This window comes from Lactuca saligna, chromosome 5 (genome assembly GCF_052625555.1).
Source record: "Lactuca saligna cultivar CGN05327 chromosome 5, ASM5262555v1, whole genome shotgun sequence".
NCBI classification, from domain to species: domain Eukaryota; kingdom Viridiplantae; phylum Streptophyta; class Magnoliopsida; order Asterales; family Asteraceae; genus Lactuca; species Lactuca saligna.
The window spans coordinates 213,655,866-213,666,805 of record NC_136421.1 but is presented as its reverse complement, the minus strand read 5'-3'; positions in this window follow the sequence as shown (position 1 = coordinate 213,666,805).

Sequence of the window (10,940 nt, the reverse complement as noted above, 5' to 3'; positions counted from 1 at the left end):
CATTAATACCCTCACTTAATGGGTTTCCATGCAAACCTTAACTCTTAAGGAAATAGATCTTGGTTCACAAACCACCATACCCTAAACTCAAGCACCCATAGACAGATCAGTACCCAATCACCTCACAACCATGTAGAGACCCTACCTTTTTCCTCCATACATGGGCCTTTTGGGCTGGAAAGGCCCAAACAACATCCCATAAGCTTGCATTGGGTCTCCTATGGCATAAGGCTTGCACCTTTATTCCATAACAACCCTTAATGGTTCTATATTTGAAGACATAATCCTTTGGAACGTCCATTCCTCACATGCTAGGGTTCTTGGACCAAAAACCCCCAAAAATGAGAAAGAAGAGATCTATCAAAGTAAAGATCAAGATGAGAACTTGATTACCAGAAAATGATGAGGATGAGATGAGATTTCTGGATCTACAACACCTCCTTGAATCCTCCAACTCCTTATTCTTCAAAGCTTCAAGAAGACTTAAGAAACCTCAAAAATGGTTTACAACACATGGAAGGCACTAGGGTTTCGTTCTGGACTTGAGGAAGTATCATGGAGGCTAAAGAGAGGCTATAATGTTCCTTAAATAGGGTATAAGGCCCGCATTTAGGGTTTTCCCAAAACCTAACCAACTCGCCGAGTTAGTCCTCTAACTCATCGAGTACGTCACTTAACTCACGACACTATCTATGCTCCTACTCGTTGAGTCACTCCATCTACTCGACGAGTCCGTTCCTTAATTTGAGGTTTTATTTTCCTTTCTTGGTGCTACTGGGTTAGGGGTGTTACACTTTGTATGTGGCTATAGAAAAATTCTATCTCTTTCATTTTGCATGCCATGGGGGGTTTAACCACTTCGTACTTTTCTTAACGAGTTCGCTTATTATACTTTTCAATAAGGTCCTTGTTCATCTCATAGGGCCAATAATCCTCATAGAATCTCAGCAGCTCAAGGGTCATCGTAGTGACCATGATGCAAGCAAATTTTGTTGCATCGTCGTACCGTTTTTTATAGGATACATATTCTTTAGGAGTAGCAGTTGCCTCTTTGACTTCAATAAGTTCATTTTTGAGGACGTATTCCTTACCCTCGAAATGAAGAGTCATCTTAATGTTCCGCATCCAATCATTGTAATTGGAACCATCCAATATGAATTTGGAGCAGATTGATAACAAGGTGAAGTTATGATAGGAGGAGGATGAGAGAGCAGAAGCATCAACCTTGGTAGACATCTATAAAAAGAAGGTAGTTTTAGTTAGTTAACAATAGGAAAATCTTCAGAAAAGTCATAATATTTACGGAAAAGTTACTTTAGTCCCAAGATTTTTTTTGAATGAAAAAGTTCTGAAAACCGGCAAAAATTTGAAGTTTGACCCTTTTTGATCGGTTGAAACCGGTACCAAATTAATTTGGGACTATTTTGTAAACTAACCCAAAATATTGAAATTTTTCTATAAACAAAAAATATCAGGACTTTTCTATAAACAAAAATATTATGATTTTTCTACAAACAAAGCCTTTATTATTATTATTATTATTATTATTATTATTATTATTATTATTATTATTATTATTATTATTATTATTACTACTACTACTACTATTATTATTATTATTATTATTATTATTATTATACTATTTTTTGAACTTGTTATTATTAATACTATTACTAATACATATAAATGCATTTAAATGAAAAAAATAATATAAATGACATTGTTTAAGGGTAGAGGTGGAGGAGATGATGATGCTTTTAGCATTGAATCATGAATGTTTGCTTGTCTATTTTTACTTTGTATATGGTCATTTTACATTTGTTATTATTGTTTTTAGTTCAGAATAATAATACTTAACAATTTAAAAGAAGTTGCATATTTGTAAAATTGTGTATAAATAGTTTAAGGTAGAATGATTTCTCACTTTGTATATAAAAATGTTTAAAGTAGAAGGATTACTTTCCAAATCCAACATATCCACTACAAACATCTACATAGGTAGCCCATATCAAAATTCAAAAGTATTAATCACAATATCTTGTTTAATAAAAATAAATATGACACATTTTTTGGATTAATACTTTTGAATTTTGATTAATACTTTTGAATTATTCCTATTAACTTTTATTAAAAAAAAATATTGTAATTAATACTTTTGAATTTTGATATGGGTTACCAATGTAAATGTTTGTAGTGGATTTGTTGGATTTGGAAAGTAATCCTTCTACCTTAAACAATTTTATGTACAAAGCGAGAAACCCTTGTACCTTAAACTATTTATAAACAATTTTACAAATATGCAACTTCTATTAAATTGTTAAGTATTAATATTCTGAATTGAAAACAATAATAACAAATGTGAAATGATCATATACAAAGTAAAAATATACAAACAAACATTCATGATTTCAATGCATAAAGCATCACCATCTCCTCTACCTCTACTCCTAAACAATGTCATTAATATTATTTTTTCATTTAAATGCATGTATATGTATTAGTAACAATATTAATAATAACAAGTACAAAAATTAGTATTCTTATTTATATTTGTAATAATAATAATAATAATAATAATAATAATAATAATAATAATAATAATAATAAGGGTTTTGTTTATAGAAAAGTTATAATATTTTTTGTTTACAGAAAAATCCCAATATTTTGGGTTAGTTTACGAAATAGTCCTAAATTAATTTTGTTACCTGTTTCAATCGGTCAAAAATGGGTCAAACTGCAAATTTTTGCGTGTTTTCAAGACTTTTTTGTTCAAAAAAAATCTTGGGACGAAAGTGTAACTTTTCCATAAATATTGGGACTTTTCTGAAGATTTCCCGTTAACAATAATCCTTAATATAAAAACCCAAAATAAAATATTAAGGCTAGGATCTAACCATATAATTCACAACTTAAAAAATGGAATGCGTAATCTAATTGTAAATTTTATAAAGGTAGGTAAATGACGATTTACTAATTCCACCAAAAATAAACAAAATTTAGTTAAGTGAAATTCCTATGGTCTTTTGAGATTCATTGAAACTATTCAATTACATGTTTAGTCTCAAATTATGCTCTTCTATTTGTCACTGCGATACCTAGGATCACAAATTATATCTGAATAACCATGCAAATATGCTTGGCAACCCCATTGTCATTTATCATCCCAACTGATGTGCTGGTAAATCATACATGCTCCATCAACAATGATAATTTATGATATACCCATTACAACTCTTTATTAATCCCTATTAGTTTGCTGGTTAATCACACATGTTCCACTAACGACTTAAAAAACGTAATGTGAAATTTCAAGTTAGCATACAAATTCACATTTTCCTAAAGTAACTAGATTTGAGATTTTAAAAAAAGAAGGTTCTAGTACTTTTTAATATGATTATACTTTTAATGAGAATTAATATCCTATTAAGTCCGTTCTGCTAACGACTCTCCACCAATCAAGAAAACAGTGGGTGAGAGTCAACACATATTCAACTACCATTTTATATGTAGTTTCCTTATACCCCTTATTGACCGACTTCGTAAATGAGTCATTCTAGTGACTTGACTGACTTAGTCTTATACATATAATATATTAACAATTAATAATATATATATATATATATATATATATATATATATATATATATATATACGGTGTATTTTAAACTTTTCAAAATACTAGGGTTTATATTTTGAATTTGGAAATTAATATCTAATTAAATAAATTTAAAATAAACCAATAATGGTTTAATTATTATCTTTTAACTAAAAGTTAATTAAATCAATTAAGGATTATCTAATTAAATAAATCAAATAATTTAATTCTAATCTTTACCCTGCAATTTTCAAAAATTAGAGTATATGATTTATCCAATTTTATAATTATCCCTTTTAAACAAATTAAACTAACAATTATCTAAAATATGGAACCCTAATAACCTACCATTTTCAAAAATACTTGGGGAGCAAGGCTAAGGTTTCAAAACCATGGCCCTAAATTTCGAAAATTTAGGGAAGGGGGCTAGTGTTTCTAAAACCCTAACCTTAGTCGAAATTCATGGCCTTTTAGGGTTTAATTTATATAAATCCTAATTGATCTATTCTTTTATTATAGCTATTCAACAGAAAACAAACCAAATGATCTGATACCACTGATGGGTTTTATGGTGAACAAACAAAAAATAAAACCCTTAAGTTTGCATGCAACCTAAATAGGATCTATATTTTCTCTATTGAACCTATCTAAGAACATCAAAAAGAACCTTGGAAACCCTAGGATATTTTCGAAAAATACAGGAGAGGGTATTAGGATTACATACCTTTTAGTTGTTATAGCAAACAACTAGAAATTCCCTTTGAAAAATCTCTTGGAAGCTAGCACCACAAATGTCGTGTCTTTAATGAAATCATACCCAAGCTAGCAAGAGGATAACTTAAGAGAGAGAGGACTGGGGAGAAGCAATTTTCGTCCAAGGCTTTTAGAGGGAAGGAATGGACGAAATCAAAGGGGTAGGGGTTCCTTATATAGTTGAAGATATTTGGGGCCAAAGCTTGGGTTTAAGGGATAAGCCCTAGATTCCCTTGCTTGGTGACCAAGCAACCCAATCCCCTTATCCAAGGGGCCTTAGATGAAATATTCTAGGCCTTACCCTAGATGATTTTCATTCACCTCATTCCATGAGATTCTAGAGCCTTCCTTCCTCAACTATCAATAAATAACCAAACAATCCTTGTACTTTTAATTAATTCCAATTAATTTCTGATTAATTATTAATTAAATAATATGATTTCTAATTAATATATTATTTCCATAACTCATTAATAAACAAAATTTTAATTTATTATTCACAGAATAATTTAATCTCTCTCTCTCTCTCTCTCTATCTATCTCTCCCTCTCTAAAAGTCATCTTGTCTAATTGCTAGGTTTGAAGGCAACCCAAAAGGACTGTGCTACTATCATTTCAAGTATATACCAATTTTTGTTATGGGATTAGACACCTAATCCAACACCTACAATGACTTACGTGTATTCAGGCGTCCGTGTCTTCCTCACATTGAAGCTTCTCATAAACTCTCACCCCGTTCTATCCCGTGCATATTTCTTGGATACCCAACAAATCACAAGGGTTTTCGATGTCTTAATCTTGAAACAAATCAAATTATTATTTCTCGGCATGTAGTTTTTAATGATATTGTCTTTCCTTTTAGATCCATGACTCCAAATAAGCCTCCATCTTACTTTTTTCTTGATAATGATGATTATTCATCCTACCTTAATCTTCCTACTCCATATATCCCATTAAATTCAGGTGACACTCCTCACGATACCACCTCATCCCTCGACACCTCTACTCTTCCATCCAATTCAGTTGGAACTACTCACATGGCCATCTCTTCTAGCACTCCTCCCTCTTCTAACTATAGTTAAACATCACCTATCACTCCTTTCAGTTCATTATTGGTTGAGTCTATCTTGTCACCCTCTCCCTCTTATGATGTTGTTACTGTCCCATATCATCATCGTATGCTCCCACGTGGCAAGCAAGCGACTGTCAAAACCATTCGAAAACTAAATCTTCACATTGACACCTCATCTCCTGCCCCTAAAACTTATTTACAGGTATTTAAATATCCTAACTAGCTTAACATGATGAGTGATGAATATAGTGATCTTGTTTCTAACAAAACTTGGTTACTTGTTCCAAGACCTCTTGCTGATAATATTATTAATTTCATTTAGTTGTTGAAAAAGAAACTCAACGTAGATGGTTCTCTTTTTAGACAGAAAGCTCAACTTGTTGCTAATGGTTAAACTTAGACACTTGGCATTGATTGTGATGAGACATTTAGTCCAGCTGTCAAGCATGCCACCATTCAAACTATTATCAGTATAATTGTTACTCACCAATGGTCCATTAGACAGCTTGATGTGAATAATGCCTTTCTTCATGGACATCTTTAGGACATTGTATATGCAGTAACCACCAGGCTTTTGTCATACCCACAGCTGAGGCGGAACATGCCAGGAGCGCGACTAAGTTGATGGATCACATATAACTGAATATATAGCACAAGTAAAACGATAAACAAAACAAAATTTGTATTCCATCATTTAGTTTGAATAAATGGTTCTTACAGATAATAATAGTACAGTAGTTGCCTTAAACGCGTAAGAAGATAATAAAAACTAGATAGCTAGGTCGTCTGTAATCCATGACCAATCTTCTGTTTGAACACTTGTCTATTGATCTCCTAATAATACATGTAAGTTTGAGGGTCAAAAAAAAAAGTTTGGTGAGTGTTACAAGTTTTCTGTAATAACGATACTTTTAATATGATCTAAAAAGTATTGCATTTGTAAGTGAAACCATATTTGGAAATGTTTAATAAAGATAGAAATCTAAACTTTGGTTTCTAGATAATGAAATCTAGATAAAGTTTATAGTGAAAAATTACGGATAACGGATAAACAGACATACAAATTTACGGATAAAGTTATTTGCCAAAGTTGTACTTAACAACCACAAATACGAATAAACGGATGGACGACAAGTATAATTGATAAGCATAAGTGTAAAAGTGTACGATATTTGTTTAAACAGTTGATAAAACTTAGGGTAGTGTACACAAGCACATATATGAGACTAAGATATAAGTTCTATAACTTGTATAAATATATAAGCTTATATATTTTTGTGTATGTATGAGGTATATTGAAACTAGCATGTTGATAACCGTCTACAGTCATAGCACATTTGTGGTCGGAAAGTATATGTTATTTTTATTTGTTGCATTATTTTAACAACATAACATATGTGAATATTGATGATTTAAATCGATATTCTTTACTTAACCTATAAGCGTTTAAACAATTATTTCACAAACTAGTAATGTGTTTACACAAAATAATGATATTTTATGTGTATTTTGTATGATAAATATTACTTAGTACACGTACTACCATGTACAGACGAGGGCCAGACATGAAACACTGAAGGGCAAGATCATTTTAGCAATTAAGCCGTTCTGAAATCCAACAACCCCATTCGACCCTTCAAACCATATTCCTTGTACCGTAGGCAGTAGAGTAGTAAATAATACTTCTTTATGATTTATATCGCATAAAAATGATGATGTTGTTTGTATAAACAAAGCATTTAGGCACATGTATGTATATATATGTATATATATATATATATTATAGTATAAGTAGTACATGTATTCCCCCCCCCCCCCAAAATATATATATATATATATATATATATATATATATATATATATATATATAAAAGTGGGCCCGTAACATTCACCTTATCGAGCAGTTTTGAAAACTAGGATGTGTTGTCGAGAGGTCATGATCTTCAGGATTAATTTGATTTCGAGGGTGGAGTAGCAGCAACAAGAGGCCGTGATGGTGGTGGTTTAGAACTGCGACAGTGGAGGTGAAGGGGTGGCAGGAGGCTACTCTGGTGACCCTTTTGCCACCTTTTTCTTTCTCTTGACTGTTTTCGATGGAAAGAGTGTGGAGGAATCTTTAGGAATCGAAAACAGTAGAAGCCATATGTTGGCGATGGAGTTTTCCGGTGGTGGCAGTGAGTGGTGGTTGATTGTGGTGTTATAGTGGTTTTATGGTGGTTTAAGCTAAGAAATAAGAAGAATGGAGAGAGGATGGAAGAACTGATATTGTGAGTGAGGTTAAGAGGTTTCTAATGCCTCTTATTTTTACGAGGAGAGGGTGTCGATTTCTTAGAGATGGCCATGCTTCCAACTAAGCTTTGTATCTCTTTGTAAAAGTGTGTAAGTAAGAGTGTAGAATGAAGGAAAAGAAAAGAAAAACATGGGGAATGAGGAAATTAGACCAAAAATAGATTTTATTTGAGCCCCACGGGTCTTGGTGGGTTCCATATAGGATTATACCCCATTAAATACCCAAAAACTATAACACATGCTATGTTTTCCTCAGTATATGTATTTTTCTCTGGGATTCGACGAGTTGGAGGATCAACTCATCGAGTACGAATGTGGTTGCGGAAATTTTAAGTGACCGACTCAACGAGTCGGGAGACTGACTCGGCGAGTAGGTGCTGGATAAATGAAACCCTAAATCTGAGGGTTTACACCATATTTAAACAACTTAACTCAGCCTCCCTTGTCCCTAACACTCTCTTGAAAGCTTCATATCGAACCCTAGTTGTTTGTGTGTGAGTTGAGGCCATTTTTGGTGTTCTTGTGTGGATTGTAAAGCTTGGAAGGAAGAAAGGAGCTTGGAAATCGAGTTGGGGCTTGTAGATCTGGAGATCTTACTTCATTTCAGCAGCTTCAAGGTATAATGCCCCTGTCTTGACTCATCTATGTGTTTATTCATCTTTAACCTGGGATCTCTATGGATTTCTAAGTCATTTTTCGGATTTGGAAGTGTTGAGTGGGTTTTGACTTCAGATCTAGGCCTTAAGAGGGGTCTCATGGCATAAAGGTACCAACTTTAGGGCCATGAGAACCCCATGCACATTGTAGGACACTTTATATAGATTTTTGAGCTAAAAACCCCATGCATGTGCATCAAGTTTGGAACTTTACGTATAAAATGGACATTAGGAGGCCAGATCTATGGTTTTGGTGTGTTAGACCTCATTTAAATCGACTATATGGAATTGGTCAAGGTTGGACTTGGCGAGTTGTTCTTGACACTCGACGAGTTGGTGACCATTGTGCACCAAACCCTTCTTGTGAATGGGTATGTATTAGGAAGGAAGTCCCTTGTGGGTTTAGACGCGAAAAGAGACATGGGAGTCATGGGACTCGACGAGTGGTATGAGCAGACTCGGTGAGTCCATAGCAATCTCCCAATCTTTGAAGATGGACTCGACGAGTTGTTCATACAACTCGGCGAGTCATAGACTAGACAAGTTCTTATGTTGGAGATGAACTCGATGAGTTCAAGAAGGAACTCGGTGAGTCGGATGAAGATGGTCCCGATGAAGGAGAATCCGTCGAGTTTTTCTAGACTCGACGAGTGGAGCCGGGGTTTTATGTGGGATTGGAGAAGCATGGAATCGACGAGTTGATAGGCCTGCTCGGCGAGTCAGGTCAACTGAATGTTGGCTTTGACTGAACTTGGACTGACCCTGTTTAGGGTTGTATGTGATGTATGTTGACTTGAAGGTTGTCGTGTAGGGATCGAGGAGTCGTTGGGGGTCGACTTGTGCGCCTAGGATAGTTCAGACACTGCACGACATTGAGGTGAGTTACCTTCCAGTAGGGGTGGGTCTAAGGCCACAATGTCAGCCTACCAAAAGGGGTATTTAGAAGATAATGGTCTTTGTGATAATTATCTTGGTCTGGTTTCGTGTTGGTTATGAGGATAGTATGTTATGTGTATGGTAGGGATTAGTTTCTCGGATAATGGTCCTTAGGACCCAAGGGTAGGTCAGTACCCGGATATGTCTCACTCTATGCTTATATCTGTTGATGGTATGCTAGTAGTAGGGGATGAAATAGTCCCCAGTTACCGGTTGAAAGATACCGATGTTGATTACCGGTTGAAAGATACCGATGAAGGTTATCGGTTGAAAGATACCGATGATATTGTATGGTATGTGGTATGATGGGGAAACTCACTAAACTTTGTGCTTACAGTTTTGGTTTCGGTTTTAGGTACCTCTTCGTCGAAGGGGAAAGAGCCGACTGTATAGCAGCGCATCACACACGTTTTCAATACTTATGATGTTATGGTTTGAAATACAACATTATGATTTTGTAATGGATGTTATATTGACAATGCTTTGGTAAAATTTTGTTAAATGCGTTAATTTAAAAATGAAATTTTTGGCCTTGAAAATTGGTCGTTACAAAAACACTCCAAACCGGGTGTATTGGGATATGAAAGTCGATAATTTTTTGAAAGTACCATTAGATAGAGTTTAATTCAAGGCTTCCAGAACATCAAACGGATTAATTTTTAAAGTTACGAAACTTTAGGAAATCTCATTTAAAGTCACACGTCAAAACGGCTCGCGGTGTCCGTTTTCGTGAGTTTTGTAAATATTTTTGTTAAAATTATTTTGAGTGTGAAATTAAATAATAGATTAGTCTGATTCCAAAAACGTTCTCGGAAATCCCTTCGGCAATGCGTAAGTATCTCAACAGATGGATTTGGTTTTATGCGATTAAAGAAAACTAATGTTTTACCGTCCGTTTTCTTAAAATGGTCTTATCTTTTGCATACGAACTTCGTTTTGGATGTTCTTTATATTTTTAGGAATAGGGTAATGTCTACTATAATATTTTAATGTTACTTTGCCCAACACTGCTTAATGCAAAATTTATTTTTACAGTCACATTAATCAGCGTTGCAGTTTGATTCGGTTGTTGTTGTTGTTATTATTATTATTATTATTATTATTATTATTATTATTATTATTATAGATTTGGAAGTATGACATCATCTGATATTTCATAATAGTTATATTGAACTTATTTATTTCACTTAAGTTGCACTAAAACTCAATATGTCAATTCACAACGTGATTTGCGATGAATTGACAGTCTATAATATTAGCCATAAATTTTGGGATGTTACAGTTTTCGAGATCCATCACGGCCTGATCATGTTTGCCTTCTTCAGATATTTATATATGGTCTAAAGGAATCCCCTCATGCTTGGTTTCAATGATTTGCCATGTTTATCTCACATATGTGGTCTAAAGAAATCTCCTCTTAGAGCTCCATTACTCACCTCATGGAGCCATTATTGTTTATTGTGATAACGTGAGTGCAGTCTATATGTCTTCCAATCCGGTTCAACATCAACGCACCAAACACATTGAGATTGATCTTCTTTTTGTTCGAGATAAGGTTGCAACCGGTCATGTTCTTGTTCTTAATGTTTTGTTCTCGTCTCAATATGGTGACATCTTCAGAAAGAGCTTTCCCTTGCCA